Here is a 19,778-nt window from a genome sequence, read left to right on the forward strand (position 1 = left end):
CAAATATTTGTATACAGAGATCTTTCATCATGCAATAATGAGGAAACTAGGCAATTAGAATCATCATCAAAAGACTTGGACAGTTTTTGCAGAAAGGAAAATATATGAATATTCAATATACTCCTAAAAAGTCAGCCACCATGATTGGTCATCAGGCAGATGCAAATTAAAACTGCACTAGGATACCACTACACACACTCCAGAATAGCTAAAACTAAAAAGTTTGAAGAGAGTAAATGTTGTCAAACTTACAGAACAACGGACTCTCTTACATTCCTAATAGATAGTAAGATGATGCAATCACTATCTAAATCCAAACTGGATTCTTATAATAATTGTTTTTAATACCCTCTATTTAAATCATTTAGTTTTGTTAATGTTTATTTATTTTTGAGGCAGAGAGCAGGAGAAGGGCAGAGAGAGGGGTCAGAGGATTTGAGCCTGGCTCTGTGCTGTTAGCACAGAATGTGGGGCTCCAACTCATGAACTGTGAGATCATGACCTGAGTCAAAATCCAAAGCTTAACTACCCAGGTGCCCCAAAATCATTGTTTTACTTGTTTTTCCTTTTCCTCTCCATTGGTATAGAAAGTTAAATCATTGTTTACCACTTCCTAATATGGAGAAATTATGTAACACATCCAATTCAGTTTCCTCATCTGCTTCTATGGGTTTACTAATTACACTTATCTCAAGATATTGATTTAAAAACCAAATGAGGGGTGCCTGGGTGGCTCAGTCGGTTAAGTGTCTTCCTTGGGCTCAGATCATGATCTCATTGTTCATGAGTTCAAGCCCCTTGTCTGACTCTGTGCTGACAGTGCAGAGCCTGGAGCCAGCTTCGGATTGTGTCTCCTTCTCTCTCTGCCCTTCCTCTGCTCATGCTGTCTCTCTCTCTCTCTTTCTCTTTCAGTCTCTCTCAAAAAATAAATAATAAACATTAAAAACATTTAAAAACCAAGTGAAATTATGAACATAAAATATTTACTAATGAGTATTATATAAAGCACTCAATAAATCCTAAACTTTATTAGTATTGTTACATTGAGAATAGTTATATTTCTTAAGTAAATCTTTTGTGACTGTCCTTGTGCCATGTTAATATTCTTCTTAGGGCCTCACCCAAGTTGTCTCTCAGCATTTATTTGTGTGCTGATATGCTGAATTTCGCAGTCGCTGCTTGGGAAGTGAGTTGCCTGCAGTCAGACACCACCCCTGCTTTGCCTACTGTTGCACAGCCAGCCTTGCCAGTGGTAGATGCCCATTGACCCTTTATGATTACCTGACAATTGCAGTGGCACAGAGCAAAGCATCCTCCTATTTCTTCTCTGGGCAACTTCAATTTTTAGTCTCTCTTAGGCTTACTCTCATTCTTACTGTGGAATCAAAGACCTAGTCCCTCAGAAAGGAATTTTAGGTTATTTATTTATTTATTTTTTATTATTAAAAAAACCCACTTTATTTATTTATTTATTTATTTATTTATTTATTTATTTACAGCAAGCCATGGAGGGGCAGAGAGAGAGGGAGAGAGAAATCCCAAGTGGGCTCTGCACTGTCGGTGCAGAGACTGACATGGGGCTCGAACCCACGAACCGTGTGATCATGATCTGAGTTGAAACCAAGCGTTGGACACTTAACTGACTGAGCCACCCAGGTGACCCCTGAATTTTAGGTTTTGATGAACGTAGCCTCATGGATTTCTGATGAACACAGAAACCTTTTCCCATAGTCTGATGAGGGAGCCTGAGGCAGGTTGAGGGGCAAGATACAGGCTGGCACTCCCCACCCCCACTCTCCCCTCAATGCTGATGGAATATGTATGATATTCCTCAAACACTCCTGGCCTACCCAAGAACAAAGGAAAGGGGTTTAAGTGCTTGCCATAGTAATGTGGGAAACTAAGGCAAATGAAAAGTTAAATTCCCTTACTGCCTACATCCCATTGACAAGTCCTTGAGACCAGCAGAGTAACCTCCCTCTAGGAGTTTAGCTGCCTCAATGATGACACTTTGCTAGGGGCAGAAGAGAACCGTAGCAACATTGTCCTAATCTCAAGGATCCTGTACATCTAATTCCTTTATCTCAACTGCCCCAGGATATATGCTGGCAATCATGCTCCAAGCTTATGTCACCCCCCCCCCCCATATGTATCTGAAGGGTCTCATGGCTGAGATTTTATTAAATGCGAATAAATGGTGTTTCCCTAGCAACAGCAGGCCCCTCAAGGTCCTGGAAACCTTGCTTCCAAAATTCCCTAGAGATTTACTCTTTCCCTCACCCCCTCTCAACTGGAGGGTGTATAATAAGTTACCCATCAGGACCCCAGGGAATCTCTTCCTGCCCATAGGTCCTGTCCCCATGCTTTAATGAAATCACCTTTTTGCACTAAAGACATCTTCAAGAATTCTTTGGTGGCCATCAGCTCTGGACGCCATGAATCCCCCATCACCCCAAAACTTCATCATTGTCGAGTGTAAGTTGGGTATCCAGAAGGTCGTGGTCATAGAAGGCACACGGGGGCATCATGGCACACCAGGGGAGTTTGGGACTTCTTATATTTTACAGAACCTCCTGCAGGTGGCTGGTTTGTTCCTCCCCATTTACTGCTCTGGGGATTCACTATTGTCTGCTTCACAGACACCCATTTTTAAAAAATAAAACCTCTCTTAATCACACATTTCTTTGAGCTGTTCATAGTGCTTACCCCTAAAAGAAATTATAAGTGTCACACATGGAGGTTCTTATAGCATTGAGTCTTTTTCCATAACCCCTCCTTTTCTTTTATTGGTGAAAAACTCTTGGAAAAGTTATAAATGTTGCCTCATATCATACAGCTAAACGAGACAGAGCAGAACAAACACCCAGATATCTGAACTTACAATATAAAAAACTTCTGATAGAGTGAACTTTAACTGACATGGAAAGTATTCTTTTTGGCTCTGAACATGCCCCAACTCCCCAGCCCTTTTTTAAATATCTAAACTGTGGAAGTTTTATACCAAGACAGGTCCAAGTTCAATATTTTTGTCTTCCAACATTCACGCTGGCTACAAGGCTAAGCGTAGGGCTATTTATACAGATGTTATGCGCCTAGCAATGCCCACTCAGTATTGATGAATGCATAAAAGAACAATGGCCTCATTTTGCTTATATTGGCAAATACACTTTGGGGGGCTCTTTGGTTTGCCTTTGAAGTTCAGACATCTACAAAAGCGTCTTGTAGTGTTTAGAGGCTACAAAAGCATCTGACAAATGTTTGTGTTTAACGGACTTTTATTTAGTTGAATTTTGTCTCTCTTTCAAAAGGAACAGGGGTAGTTGCATGCATACATGTGTGCCTAATAAACTATTCTTTTATCTTACTCTGAATTCATGACACCCACCTGGCCGTAGCCTTGGCCCTCACAGGAGCCAATGTGATTGTAGGGAATTAGCTTTTATTACGCTTGGACCAAACACACCATGTTTGAAAGGGTAATTGAAGTCTGTGGAGAGCACACGGAGCATTTTTCCCCTCCCCTCCACAGATTGTACAATAAAATGGATTTTCATTCTGCACAATAACCAGGGATTGCAGGCCGGGCAGCCTCTATCCCCGTTGTCTTCCGTCCTGGTGTCCAAAGGGCCAAATCTCCTGAGAGAACAATAAGACCCTCAGGAAGATGCAGGCTGGCAGGAGTGACAATGGAATTAGAGAGATCTGTAATTCCGGAGTGGGGGGGAGGGGAGAACTTCAAAATCAACAGTGATTTTATTTAAATAAACCGAATTTCCCTAACAAGCTGTTTTTCAATTTCAGCAGCACCCGAAATTTTATCTTCTTAACTCCATCCGAGGTATTGCATTCTGCCACTCGAATGAAATATTAGCAATAGAAGCACCATTCTAGTTAGTCTCCATTCAACCCCAAACTTTAATAGAAATAACCTGTCGGCTTTGATTGAGTGTGATATCACTATAGGAGCCTTGAATTTAAACTGGGGGGATAAAGAAAATCGCATAGTGTGTGAAGCCAGTTTGACTAAAATGGAAATTTTACTTCAGTCCCATCTGGCTGTCAAAAGGCCACTTCTAATACTTTCACAAAGCAATTTACCTTCGCAGCAAAAAATAAAAAATAGAAACCGAAAATGCAAAAATCCAAACTAAGCCAAACTTACATCTTTGTGAAATTTCACCTCGGGTTCTGTGTTGTCTCTCCAGGGGCTGGGATCGAGCACAAGGTACCAAGTTTTCCTATCAGGCTCACCTCCCACTTGTTATGAGTACATTCAGTTTCATTGGCTTTTATATCTTTTAAAAAGAAGACAAAAACATCCCAAAATAGAAACTCCTAAATAATCTGTCAAATACTTGAATTAAAGTGCATCCCACACTTGCTTCAAACTTTTGAGAGAAGGCAACATGGGGTGAGCAAAGTTGGCAAAGGGCAAGCATCCCTGGGGGGCCTGTGCACAACATCTCAGATCGGCTGGTGGTCCTAAGGGGCACTTTCACATCCAAGGCTGGAAATTTCACCACATAATCTTTGGGAAAAATTTGCCACAATTGACTTGCTAAAGGAGAATGTCATGTCAGTGGCGGTCGCATATGAATACATGTGAGTGTTGGGAGCTCTGGTGTATAAACTGTTGGGGCCTAAGAGTCAAAATGGGGAGAATGGGGGGATTCTGGTGGTACCACAAAGATTTTTTTTTAACGTTTTATTTATTTTTGAGACAGAGAGAGACAGAGCATGAATGGGGGAGGGTCAGAGAGAGGGAGACACAGAATCTGAAACAGGCTCCAGGCTCTGAGCTGTCAGCCCAGAGCCCAACGCGGGGCTCGAACTCATGGACCACGAGATCATAACCTGAGCTGAAGTCGGCCGCTTAACCGACTGAGCCACCCAGGCACCCCGAGATTTTTTTAATTAAAAAATTTTTAAACATTTGTTCCATTGTCTTACTGAATGCTCTTTGATACTGTCTTCCAGCATCTATTAAATATCTATGCAAGAAAATAAGGGAGAATGTAGATGTGATGTTAGAGACATGTTTCAGAAAGAGGCTTTGTTTGCCTTTAAAAGTAAAATGTTTTCTTGGGGCACCTGGGTGGCTCTGTTGGTTGAGTGACAGGCTGCAGCTCAGGTCATGATGTTGATAAGGAAAAATCTGTTATAAGACGGCCAACAGGACTGAGAGGGAAATTCCAGTCCTGGACCGAAGACTCCCCTTCTGGGTTCTTGTTCCTACCCTGTTTGCACACCAAATTCCTACTAATGTGGAATGTGGAAGTAACAGACTATAAATTGTTCCCTCTGCTTACACTCTGGGCTCAGACCTCTGGAGAATGATCTCCTCTGAGCCCGCCAATGTAAAATAAACCTCCTGCCTTCCAAGACCACCGAGTGCTGCTTGGTTCTTCTGCTGGGTCATCCAGACCAGGTTCCATAACAATCTCACGGTTTGTGAGTCCGAGCCCCATGTCAGGCTTTGCGCTGATAGCGAGGAGCCTTCTTTGGATTCTCTGTCTCCCTCTCTCTGCCCCTCCCCCACTAGCTCTCTCTCTCTCTCTCCCAAAAATACATAAGCATTAAAAAAATGACAATAAATAAATAAAATTAAAAGTTTGCCTAGAGTAAGCAGAGAATCAGAGAAAACAAATCTCCTTGTCTGGGAGGGGAAGGGCAAGGTCATGAATGCTATCTGGGCAATTCCTTTGAAGACTTATAATTGATCAATGCAAGAAATCATGTGCTATATCTATACTTGATCACCCCTGAGTGATCAGACAGACATCCCCCACCTCACACACACACACATAAACACAGACACACACACAAAACATAAAACACAAAACAACCTAGAATATCATTACCTATTCTTTTTTTTAAATATGAAATTTATTGTCAGATTGGTTTCCATACAACACCCAGTGCTCATCCCAAAAGGTGCCCTCCTCAATACCCATCACCCACCCTCCCCTCTCTCCCAGCCCCCCATCAGCCCTCAGTTTGTTCTCAGTTTTTAAGAGTCTCTTATGCTTTGGCTCTCTTCCTCTCTAACCTCTTTTTTTTTCTTCCCCTCCCCCATGGTCTTCTGTTAAGTTTCTCAGGATCCACATAAGAGTGAAAACATATGGTATCTGTCTTTCTTTACCTCTTCTTAACCTGCAAAGCAAAATATAGATCAGAAGGAACAAAATACATAATCATTGAATTTGTATCTCAAGCCTTCAGGTCTGGACATTATGTCAGCATTTCCTTAGAAAGTGACACATAAATAAAGACAAAAAAAGAACTTAAATGCAGGTGTTGTTCTATATCCATTTTATAGATGAAAAACTGATGCTTGATGCTTAAGGAGGTAAACAACTTGTCCAAGACTGAGCAGTTGATAAGCGATGGGGCTGAAATATAACTCTGACTTTTGTTCCACAGTCCATGCTGTTGGTCTATGGCTGCGCTGCTGGTTCTGGGGACTCTCGTGCCAATAGTATCCCTGCCATTTTCCCATGCAGTGACCTCCAGCAGCAAGAGTTCTGCACAAGATTACAACAAGCCTGTTCTTTCATTTTTCAGGATGTCCTCTGGTCGCTTCTCACTCCCTTGTCAAAAGTTACGTGTCCAAGCCTCCATTCTTAAAAGGCTGTGCTCCCTGATTTTTACATTAGCACATCTGAGCTGAAGTACCATTGTCTGATAACAATATATCATAATCCTATCCTAAATTCACTTTTTAAAAACCATTTCGTTACACCATTATGTTTTAACTGTTGATTTTTCCCCCTCCCCTTACTTCCTTAGCTCTTAGGTTAGACTTTACGTTTCTGACTTCTTCTCACACTAATTTTTTTTTTTCTACTAGCACATACTGCTTGGCTGTGTTCACTGCCCCTTCTGTCACTGTGTTAGTTCTGCTCTCTGTGCCCTGCATGTGGCTGTACCCTACACAGAGTACTGCACACATACATTCAGCCGTTTAAAAAGCTATTAGCTCTCCAAAGCAATTCACATGTGTTCTTTCATTTAATTCTTATAGAACCCAGTGCTGCGAGAATTACTATTACTTATTTTACATATAAGACTGTGAAGGACTGAAAGGGCTTGAAAAGGCAAATTCACCTGGAAGCTTAAGCTTTAGGGCTCTTCACTTGTACAAGGTCCTGTGAATGCTGGAGGCTTGTGGGAGCTATAGCTTGTTCCAGATAAGGAGGGGAAGCCAGACAACCACCAGGAAGCACTTCTTATGATCATTTCTGGTGTCTCAAGACCAAAAAAAGGGATCAAATCATCCAAAACTTCAGTAATACGTTGTGATTTCCTTACTCATTCTTAATAAATAACCACATTTATATTATATATACATACATATATGTACACACATATATATACATACATATATATACACATATATACATATATATATATACACATTTATCTATATAAAAACATTTATATATACATACATATATATATACATACATACATATATGTATGTATATATATGTATGTGTGTATATATATGTGTGTGTGTGTGTGTGTGTGTGTATATATATATATATATATATATGTTTTTACTTATTTTTGAGAGAGTGTGTGTGTCACAGTGAGCAGGGGAGGAGGAAAGAGAGAGAGAGAGCGTAACAGAGGGTCAGAGGTGGGCTGTGCACTGTTAGCACAGAGCCTGACACGGGGCTCGAACTCACGAACCATGGATCATGGTCTGAGCTGAAGTCAGATACTCAGCGGACTGAGCCACCCAGGTGCCCCAATTTTTATATTTGCTTTCATTTTACTTACAGATGGCCCACCAAAATGTACACACCTTAAGCCCACAAAACCTGTCTCCAACCCTGAGTTATTGAACTTGCCCCAGACAATGGAAGAGTGGGGACTGGTGTCCTTTCTGCCTATCAGATGCTGGCAATGCCATTGCCTTGAAGGGCTCAGGTGAGCAATGGCCTGAAGTCTTCCCAAGGCCAAAGCAATATCAATGTGTCCCTTTGGATCTCGCAGGGCACTTTTTGAGGCCTTTGTTTTTTACATAACAAATTTGTCTGCTGTGTTGTCCTACCTTTGTTGTGCTATTTCTCCAGATAAACTGGGAGAGGCCCTGGGTCAATGTGCTGTGTTGTGTCCTTTCTGAAGAGTCACCATGGCATGGACTTGGTGGGTAGTAGCTAAGCTTTCTGGAGTATGGAAAGCCTTTCCTGCACTGCCAGGTATCTGCTGTGGATTTCCATTGGTCTCTATTTTTAGATTTGTAAGGACAGTTTATGAATCTAAGGCAATAGGAGAGCCGGAGGACCCCAGGATAGTAGAAGGCAGATTCACAGGTCTGTGTCTCTGTTTTCAGTGCTTTACCTCCAAGCAGAAAACGCTCTCAACTGCCACGATTTATTCATCCATTCGTTTAGCAATTATGTTTTAGGTACTGACCTAGATTCTGGGGACAAAACTGAAAGATTCTCTGCCTGCCCTCAGGGAGTTAAGCAAATAAATGTTATTATTAGTGATGCCGTAATTTCTGCAGAAAATTTAAGTTGTCTGGATTATTTTGTAGTGGTCCATGGACTGAAGCTTATCATAGATAAAAGGGCCATTTGTTTTACTCGGCAAGGTACCCTTTAAGGAATAAATTTGTCCCTGAAAATTTGTTTATAGAGTGAAACTTGACTTCCTGTTCTAGTAACTTTCCATATAAGATATGACACCTTCTTGGTGGGAAAAGTCCTTCAAGCTGAAACCCACATGGGTGTGCCATATGAGTGTGATGGCAAGGATGTGTCCAATTGTGTTCACCTGGTTTGTGCTGTCCCAATGGCAATGTGCTTACCTCAGTGACATTTGGGGAACTTTCTCAGTTAAGAATGTGTTTTTTTCAGGAGAACATTTTCCTTTTGTCCTTGACTGCAAGTTTCTTTTGACTCTGACCAGGAATCTCTAGCCTTTGTCACTTGCTCTTTATCTGTGTACAATAGAGCTAGGACTACATAGTTATATTAGTAGCTACCAGGTGTTGTGGCAGTATGGCTAGATAACATTTAGTGGATTGAAAGCGTTTCATTGTTTTTAAATAAGACTTTTCTAATTTGAAAAATGAAATGCCTTTAAAATGTTTGGAACAGTCCCCACTGAGAACTCCCATTTCCATACTGCTTTTGTGGAGAAGGAAAATGCCAAGTCACTTAGCACTTAATTTCTTTTTTTTGTTTGTTTGTTTATTTATTTAGAGAACCAGTTGGGGAGGGGCTCTGTGCTGGCAGTACAGAGCCCAATCAATGTAGGGCTTGAACTCATGAACCATGAGATCATGACCTGAGCTGAAGTCAGCTGCTCAACTGACTGAGCCACCCCAGCGCCCTACTTAGCACTTAATTCTATGTGTTTCCTTTCCATCCGCTGGAATAGACAGTAGCTCCCTGGAGGGCAGGCACCATATCTTCCATTTCTTTAGGGTTCCCTGTAAGGTTTGGTTCTATGCTGGATACAGAGTAAATGATTTTTATTGTTCCCTTGCAGCCCCACATCTGACACGAGTTACCACTTCCATTTGCTGACATGGGGGGGTGCGCTGTTCCCACACTTTAGCGTGAGCACGTTGAAGGTTGGGGGGTGGGGCTGTTCTGACTCATCCCTACCACTTCCACACTCAACACCGTGCCAGGTGTTTTGTGGATCGTCAGTGAATGTAGGATGAATGAGTGAATGAATGAATGAATGAATGACTGCTTACCTTGGCCTCTGTAAGTACTATTTTGACATAACTGCTGAAACCAGTACCGGTAAATACACTTTGCTCTGGATTCATGTGTAAGCTGTCTGGCATCCAGCCTTCCTTTCTGCTTGCCTGATCAGCTCTGACTTGTCCTGAAGAATAATCTCAGAATTCACTTCTTCCCTGAAAGTCTTCCTGACTCTGGAATAAATGGTGGGCCTTGCCTCCCTCTTACTTGCACAAACCTTGGTACAAAGTTCTGCTGTGTTCGTTCCTTTCCGACACACGACCTGGTGCCTAGGCACTGCACTGGGTGCTTTGGCACTTAGTGAGCTGTGTGGGTGCCCACCAAATCACCATCTCTCTCCCCACACTGGGCCGGTGGAGGAGACCAAGCATGGATATAGGGGGCCCTGTAAAGCACTGCTCCCCACTTTCCACCTTTCCAGGCCATTTTCCTTGAGCCTACAATTTATGAGGCTCCCAGAAGGGGCATTATAATCATCCTACCCATTCTAGCTTTTTCCGAGTAAATAAAAATTAACATATGTTCCCATTTAATATCATGTATGTCTTCAGGTGCAGGAATCGGACTCTTCTGGCTTTAGGATCAAGTGTTTTTAAAATAACATTGAGTTTTGGAAATCCCTGGCTTGTGGCCCCCAGTTGCACAATAATCTCTTGTAATCTCTGCAGACTTCTCGGTGCCCAGCTTCTGCTGTCTCCCCAGAGTTAGGAAGCTCCTTGTTTCTGTCTAGCTGTGTCACAGTTGGTCCCTTGGGTCCTGGAACAACACTGCATGTTTTCTGTGTCCTACACATTTCCTCATGAAAAAGACTCCTTTGGTGTTTACTAATGGACCTCCATCTCAGATCTCAGGCTTTGTGAATGGGTCTGAGCTGGTGAGATAGAGGCCATGGAGTCCCTCCCATGGCTCCATCGGTCTTTCAGGTGCTCACATACTCAAGGCCCCTCTGCTTGAGGCCTCTTTGTTGAATGTAAAATGATGTCTGAAGGTGGAGCCTGCCAGTTCCTTCACTGGGCCAGACTCTCAATCACAGAATCTGCATCTAGGATAAAATTTCTGCAGTGATAATCTATCAGTAATGAATAGGTTAAAATACAACATGGTCAACAATATGGAGTGAGCATTAGACCACAGGCTACTGCTCTAGTTATGGCATTGTGGCAGGTGACTCAGGTTTACCTGCAGAGAGGACAAGACAGCAGTGTGCAATCAGAAAAACACGGGGTTGGGTACATCCCCGGGCCGGGTCCAGCCTCTCCCCTTCCAGCTGTATGAACTTAGGCAAGGATTATAACTCTTTTAGCCTCTGATCTTCTGTCTAAAAATGAGGACAGTCATACACAGCTTCTCATATTGTGAGGATTAGAAGCAATGGACATATAACACCCAGCACATAGAGGATACTCCATTAATACCATGACTCCCTTTCCAGGCATTTATAGGAATTTATAATCTAACAGCTGAGACAAAGCAATACCCTAAATCTTATAAATTCAGATTAAGTATTTAAAAAAAAAGAGTATAATGTCTTTGCTTTAAACACTCAACCTAAATAGAAGGCAGACAACTGTTCTCCCTCATTGATGGAGAGGTTTAATGACTCAACTTACTAGTGAAATCTGAATCAGGAAAGCTTTGTATTTTTTTAGAAAGTTCCTGACATATCTCCTCATTTCAATTTTTTTTATTGTTTATTTTTATTTTTGAGACAGAGAGAGACAGAGCATGAACGGTGGAGGGTCAGAGAGAGAGGGAGACACAGAATCAGAAGCAAGCTCCAGGCTCTGAGCTGTCAGCACAGAGCCCGATGTGGGGCTCGTACTCACCGTGAGATCATCACCTGAGCAGAAGTCGGACGCTTAACCGATTGAGCCACCCAGGTGCTTCCTCTCCTCATTTCAAAAGCAATTAGAAAATTATTCTAAAGAGTTCTAATTAATATCCAGGCCTTCCATACACCCTGTGTGTTATTTTCTGTAAAATATTTAAAGCAGATAGAACCATGTGTTATGGTTCTGTCCAGTTATACCCTGGTTCTCAAAAGGACCTGCCTGGGCACCCTGCCCCCCACACCATATGCTATAATGGCCTGGGTGCTAATTTGTGACTCATGTGGGAAGCGGAAGAGAAGAGTTCTACCTGGATTTGGTAAAATAACTTGGAAGCCCCAGTAGAAGGCATCTGAAAATGCTATTTGCAGAGAGTGAGGACTGAGAAAGATATCCTTTTGTACTTTATGGCACATAATACGATTTTTTTATGTTTTTAGAACCATATAATGACTTTTCTCTCCAAGAAATCCATCACCTGTTTGATCATTTACACTGTTTAACGGGAATGAAGAATCCTCTAAATGCTATAAAAATTGCTCAATTTTAGCTGAGTTTCACCTAGAATGATTTATTTTCCTTGTTCTTTTAGCAGACATTTTTGTTTTAAACTGCTGGTATGCCACACAACTTGTCTTGCACCCACAAAAAGATAAAAAAGGGAAGCTGAGAGATGTCAGCTGTTTCTGGGCTCAGCGTCATCAGGTTCAGTGCTAGGATATCCTCAAGATAGGATATGAGTCAGGTCAAGGTTTAAGTTGTGAACATTAACAACAATGAAGGACTACCTTCTTCTTTGAGAGAAAGCTGGGGGTTACTATAATAAGGAAGGGAAAGAGATAGAAGAAGGAAAGAGAGAAAAATAAACTGACATATGCTACGCTGAACGTACAGCTTCTGGGTCAGCTCAGGCAGGACACTTAAGCTATTTCATCTGTATCTGATATAAAAATAAGGGCAATAATTTATTAAAATATTTTTATGAGTATTAGAAATAATACCCGTAGGTTGCTTACAGACCGGGGAAAAGATAAAGCTTCCTTTAAACTAATCATGACAATGTACATTTCACCAGCACTGAACGATGTCAATAGCCCTCCAATGAGGATCAGAGGGCAGGGTTGTTGAGCTTGTCTATATGGCTAACAGTATCATGTTATGGAACGAATGGGAATTTAAAGCCAAAGAACATCCATCACTTCTTGGGATCTTTGGGAGAAGCAGTCAGCCAGAGGCCCTGAGTCTCTCTAAAACCTCCTATCTGGGCAAGACAAAGATTCAAAACTCTCACCGCTCTCCACTGAAGCAGTTCCCAGGGTTGTTTACAGTGAAGAGCCTTGAGGGACAAGATTATGTCTATTTTGGAGACAAAGAGCAGGTTTACTTACTGCTTGCTGTAAAATCGCAGATTTTCGAGTCCCAATGTTTTTCAACTGTGATACAAACCCACTGCATGAACAGCATCCATCTGAGCCCTTGGTAGAACTTGAGGGTGGTGGTGAGGGGAACCAAAGTAAACTGTGGCGCTTGCTATGCTGTGCATAATTATGTTCTTGGTCTCTGATCCAGGAGTCTTGTGCCTCCTGTCAGGATTCATTAAACAGTAGTAGGCTTACTTACAAGCTAGTAAGTTGGACAAAATCAAATCCCAGACTTCATAATGTCCTAGATCAAATTATTTTATCTCTCAAATTCTTGGTTTGCTCATTTGTAGAATACCCACAATAGTAGTACTCTTAAAGGATTGGTGTGAGCATTTAAATGTTGTTAAATGTTAAGGGCCTGGTCCAGTTCCTAAGCATCTGTTGAGTGGTTGGATCCTATCCAAGACCTCCAAGCTGTGTGGTTGTCGCTGTACCATTACTACAGTGCAATCAGAGCCACACTACCTAACAGAACATTGATTTCTTCTTTTTTCCAAGTGTCATTTTCACCTTGCCATTGGACACTAAGCAGCTTGAGAACAGGGTGTGCATTGCATGTATATTTTGTAACCCTGATTGTTGCAAAGTACCTAGCACCCAGTGATTGATGGACATTTACCCCTTCCCTTCAGGTAAGGCCTTTAGCTTCCTGCACCTTGTCCCTAACACAGAATTGATAAATAAAACCCATTTTACTCATCTCACTGTTTTTTTTTTCTTGGAGGACGATGACCTCACAATGTCCTTGTAAACTTATGAATGTTTTAAATCATGAAGTCATAAGATAATAATTCACATTATCGAATGCTCCTTGTATCAACTGCTAAATCCACAAATCTCATTTCAGCCTATCATTATAGGCTCATTAAATATTTTTCTAATTATTTTACAGATTGAGAAACCAAGACTCAGCAAGTTTAATTTTCCCCAAATCACAAAGTTACTAAGTTTGATAGACTGGATTTGAATCCAGGACAGTAAGATTCTAGAGTTGTACTGTCTAATATGGTAGCCATTAGTCATATGTGGCTATTTTGATTGAAATTAATTAAAATTAAATAAAATCAATAATATTACTCTTCAATAAAGGCCATGGGCACCAAAAATCTTTCCAAGGTTAAAGTACCAGCAAGTGACAAAACCAGAATCGAAACCTAGGACTGTTGATGTAAAGCTGGTGGTACAGGTCGGTCTCCATAGTATTGTGGCTTCCCTCTTCCTGGGATATATGGTTGCTTCAGTTTGTTTTTGGCACTCAGCTTTATTCAGATGAGCAGCTGAAGCTCCAGACTTGAAAGCCCTAGGGATTAGTCTTCTTATCTAATTTATCCCATGTCATGTGAATGGAAAGCAGAGAACACACTGTCTTACAAATAATTGATGATCAACAAATGTTTGTTGAGGCAAATTATCATCCTTTTCATTAACTGACATTGTTACAGACATGAAATAGAGATATTAGATGAAAACAAGTCTGGAATCTTGGGACAAGAGAGCTGTCTCACAGCTGACATATTTATAAGTATGGGCACTAAATACTTCCCCTGGGCTGAGTGGGTGCCCAGTGAAAGACAAAGACAAGGAATGTTACAGAAAGCCAGGACATACCAGCTATACGTAGAGAGCAGTCAGAACAATCTCAAGAAGTGGAGAGACTGATTCGGGTTTTGAAGGGTGATTGGACTAGAAGTATAAGCTTCTTAACAAGGTGAGACCCTGCTTTCTTTTCTAACGTATTTCTTGACAACTCAGCATATTTAAAGCGCCATATTGCTTGCAATTTTTACACACATTTGGCACTTCTTGCTTACCTGTGTGTTTTTGTTCCTACATTCAGCCTATAGATGATATACTCACTGTCTAGTTAGTTCCTAATGTTTCCTCACGAGTTATCCTTTAAGCCATGCATAATCCCCATAGGACTGCTTGGTCATGCTCCTTTGTACTATTTGAGAATCCTGGGCTTACCTCTAAAACTTCACTTACCTGATTTGTTTACACTTCTATCTCCCTGGATCAGTTAGCTTTTTCTGCTTAAAACACCATCTCAAAACTCAGTGGCTCAAAACAACAATCATTTATTATTGACCATGAATCTAAGAGTCAGCTGAATCATTCTGCTGCGCTGAGCTAGGTTTGGCTGACTTCAGCTGGGCTCCCTCATGTGTCTGCAGTCAGTTTGTGTGCAACTTGGGGTCTGACTGATTCAGGATGGCCTTTCTTACATGGCTGTTGGTTGGGGGACAGAAGAAGTGGGCCACATGTCTCCCTCAAATTCGACCTGCTAGCCTGGGCTTATGACTATGGCAATTGGCAGAGTTCCAAGAGCAAGAGCAAAAGCTTATGAGACCTCTTGAGGTGCAGGTTTAGTAATGTCATGGTGCCGCTGCTGCTACATTGCTTTTGCTCAAAACTCAAGATTTGGTGCAAATCGTATTGCAAAGAGGTGACAATTGAGGCCATTTCTGTAAATGATCTAGCACACTCCTTGAAATCGTCCTCATCAGCAAAGATGGGAACCAAGATTTACTCATTTATCTATGTCCAGAACCCACCAGAAATTAAGGCTTTATGATATGACAGGGCTTTGTTTTATTGCAGATGCTGATGAGTGGAAAATATTGAAGATGCTCCAGGCAAGAGAAGATGGGAAAGTGGAACAAGTATGTTGGTTGTCACCATGGAAAACAGTTGCCATAAAGGAAGACTTCTGATTTTTCTGCTACCAGGACAAACCTGGGAAGTTAGTAATCATATCATTTTCCTCTTCTCCCATATATTCCATGTATCTTCTCCTTCATTGACACCTCCCCCCACAACTCCCCCCCCCAACCCAACACACACACAAAGATATTTCTGATGAGGGAAATATAGCTCAGAGGATACTCCTGGTAAAGGCACTCTCTTAATTACTACATAGATCTTAAAAAAATGTTTTTAATGTTTATTTGTTTTTGAAGGAGAACAAGAGACAGAGTGCAAGTGGGGGAGGGACAGAGAGAGAGGGAGACACAGAATCTGAAGCAGGTTCCAGGCTCAGAGCTGTCAGCACAGAGCGTCATGCAGAGCTCGAACCCATGAGCCAGGAGATCATGACCTGAGCTGAAGTCGGACGCCCAACTGACTAAGTCACCCAGGCTCCCTTTGATTACTACATAGATATTTACCACTAATTCTGTCTTCTCTCTCCAAAGATTAACTGGGCTGAGTAGGTATGAAATTTGAGGGTTAATGTACCTCATGAAAATGTCTTATTTTCTAAGTGTCTTCCTGCTTCACTCTCCTCTCTATGGCTCTTAAGACCAGTGTGTAGGGACAAATCCCAAGAAGGAGCACACTGGAAACATGGAAGATGGAAACAAGTAAGAGACAGTAGTCAAATACAGGCTTAAAAGCCAATACGTCTCAGTCAAGGTCAATTTACAACCTATTAAAATTCTCTCACACAAATATCTACTGCCAAGCTGTCATCTCTAAGGACTCCATTTTGCCCTTCACCAGTTTCCTCTCCTTGGAAGAGGAGAGAGGCTGGACTGCAGCTATTCTCAAAAGAGTTTCCCAAAGTACATTTTATTAAATATAATATATCAATATCATATATTTAAGTATATATAATAATATTATATTATATTATATTATATTATATTATATTAAGTATTAGGATTAGATGTGGGGATGAAGTTTCCATGTTCTAAAATCTTTGGGACACTTTTGGCTCAGTCAGCTGAGTTCGACTCTTGATTTTGGCTCAGGTCATGATCTCACAGTTTGGGGAGTTCAAGCCCCACCCTGTCTCTGAGCTGGCAGTACAGAGCCTGCTTGGGATTCGCTCTCTCTCTCTCCCTCCTTTTTCCCCTCCCCTACTCAAGGTGTCTCTGTATCTCTCAAAATAAAAGTAAGAAAAAAAACAAAAATGAAAAACAAAAAACAAAACACACAAAAAAACATTTCTAGCCAAATATTAAAAAAATAAATAAATCAAAATAAAATAAATCAAATCAAATCAAATCAAATCTTTGGGACACTTTGAGACATGCTTCTAATTATATATCTACGTCATGGAGGTTAGTATTGCCTGCTATTTGCATGCTAGTTCACCACTGAAAAGTAAGGTAGAATCTATGCATTTCCTTTGAAACATATTTTAGAAAATGATGTTCCAGTTTTCAGAGGATGTAAGGAAATGATAGAATTCCCATTGATACCTAACAAATTACTCCAAAATTTAGTGGTATGACAACCATTTACCATGCTCACAGACTTTCTAGGTCAGGATTTCAGACAGCATATCAACAATGGCTTGCTTCTACTTCATGATATCTAGGATCTCAGTTGAAAGTCTCAGAGCCTGGGGGCTTGAATCATCGTAAAACTCACTTACTCAAATGTCTAATGATTAATATTGTCTATAGGCTAAAATTTCAGCTAGTGCTTCTGCCCAGAATACCTACTCGTGGTCTTTCCATATAATCTGTACCTTCTCACCACATAGTGACTGACTTCCAAAAGAAGGCATCCTGAGAGAGCCAGGGGTAAGCCATGTCAACTTTTATGACCTAGCCTTGGAAGTCTTGTAGTGTCACTTCTGTTACATTCTATTCATCAAGGTGTTCACAATCTGCAGTGGTTCAAGGGGTGGGGGGGAGGGATTGATGGATGGTGGCAAGGCTCTAGGACAACATATGGGACTAGAAATATTGATGTGACTTAAAACAAACAAAAACAATATTCCATACTAATTATGTGTGGAAGGCTGTAAGTATATGAGCTTAATAAGAACAGAGAATTTGGATAGGAAAGTAAGGAAGATAAGTTTATAAATGGAGATTAGAAAACACAATATTCTAACTGGTCCATATAAACCATCATGAAATACTTGACACCAGCATATTATATTGCCACAATGAAGCAGCCCAGCATTTGGGAGTTATGAAGTCAGATAAATGAAAATATCTTCTACAATCTCTACATAAGGATGTTTCACTGTATTATGTTTCACTCAGAATTCAAAAAATGTCACTTTGAGGCACTAGTCAGAAACTTACATTCAGCTAATGACTGTGATATAGATGGGAAATTGGATCTGTGCCTATATGCTGAGTTATGAAGAGAATGATAACAAGTATTATATTTAATGAAGGATATTGAATATTAAAATACAAATTACATGTTATAAACTTCTCCAGTCTTCAGCAACCTTTTAGAATAAATAGTCATGGTTAACATAGACCCTTCAACTTTTAAGAACTTCTGTATTATGGATGTCTTAATGTTTCAGGGGAGATATATGCTCCCCCAAACTCTTGATTTTACTGGTTAAATCCAGGGCTTGGGTGAGGTTTCACTCTCCATCAATCTATACTCCACATTGCTGGGAGCCAGCAGTGCCCTGCTGGACATCAAGGGCTGCCCTGGACATGAACTCTTTCGGAGCTTGTTGGAATAGCTGGAGGGAAAAATGTATCTGTTCTTTTTTTGTTGTGCTCTGTTGTTGGAATGGTCTCAAGTTTTGATAGAGTGTTTAGCAAAGCAGCAATTCCTTAGGCATTTATCCATGGAACTGTGTGAAAGGTATAGTCACCTGAGAGTAAAAGTATTTTTCTGAAAGATTACATCTCAGGACACTTGACTAGCTCAGTCAGAAGAGCATGTGACCTTGATCTTGGGGCCATTAGTTCAAGCCCCATGTGGGGTGTAGAGATTACTTTAAAAAGTTATGTCTTACGGTCTTTTGGTTATACCAAGATGGCATCATCCATATCTCCAAGTTACTCTCCCTTATAACTAAAAGAACAAAAACAAAAACAAACCCTAGACATAACACAATAATTCAGCATGGAGAGTCCCTAAAATGTAGAAAGAATAAAGTAGGTTACTTTGGGACTTTCCTTAGAACCTGAGGGACAACATAGTGGTGAGTTCCTTGGGTCTTTTTATTGCCTCCTGTATACCACAGAGTGCTGGCAGAAGCCTCAGATCTAGAACCACCAATAAGCACAGAAAAAAAAATGTAGCTGCGAAAAAAAGTCTGTTTCCCTCAGCCAAAGAACAAGACAGGATGGCCTACCACCAGAAAAGTTTTTTGAAAATACTTTACACCAAACACTAATGAGAAAATCATACTTTTCAGCCCTGGAAGACTCATCGGGGATGAGTAGAAAGTTGATCTTCCATATCACCTTGCCATCACTCCTGGAAGCAGGGAACTTGCTCCAGTGTTCGCTCCGGATATTGCCAGTGAGGTTGAGCAGATTGCTGATCTTTTATCCCTTTTCTGGCAAAAGCAGTGGCTGTGATTTGATGTCCATACAGAGAAGTGCTGGTGAGGCTGAGTGGTGATTCATTCCCCACACAATCGGAGGAGGTAGAGTTCTGATTGTTCTCTGTTCTATATTCTATGACAATGACAATTCTAGTGGGGTCCATCAGTGAGCAGAAATGGCTCTCCCACTCAGCAGCCATGAGACTTAACCAGATGATGTGATGTGAGGCTGGTAATCACTAGTCTTCACTCTCGCTGTTCTTGCCCACCACCCCCCCCCATGCCACAAGGACCCCGTGGGCAGCTAAGAATATACAACCATGCAGACATCATTCAACAGCAACAGGAAGACTGCCTATTGAATATAGAAGATTCAATAGAATACAGAGTTTTGTAACATAATATCCAAAATGTCCAGACCATAACCATAAGTAATTCATACCAAGAGCCAGAAAAATCATCCACAGACAAGTACTGAGATGAATCAGAGGTTGGAATTTCTTGACAAGTATTTTAATTTTTTTATTAGTTT

At 41.0% G+C, this 19,778-nt stretch overlaps 1 long non-coding RNA gene across 1 annotated transcript in view; it reads left to right on the top strand.

Moving 5' to 3' along the window:
* The window catches only part of LOC122228791, a 54,493-nt gene extending 35,291 nt beyond the window's left edge, over nt 1–19,202 (top strand). Inside the window, exons 2-3 of the long non-coding RNA XR_006206754.1 lie at nt 15,586–15,727; nt 19,115–19,202. This is a non-coding gene — a long non-coding RNA (uncharacterized LOC122228791). The remainder of the gene's footprint in view (nt 1–15,585; nt 15,728–19,114) is intronic.
* The last annotated feature ends 576 nt before the right edge of the window (nt 19,203–19,778 follow it).

Source organism: Panthera leo, chromosome C1, assembly GCF_018350215.1.
Source record: "Panthera leo isolate Ple1 chromosome C1, P.leo_Ple1_pat1.1, whole genome shotgun sequence".
Lineage (NCBI taxonomy): Eukaryota > Metazoa > Chordata > Mammalia > Carnivora > Felidae > Panthera > Panthera leo.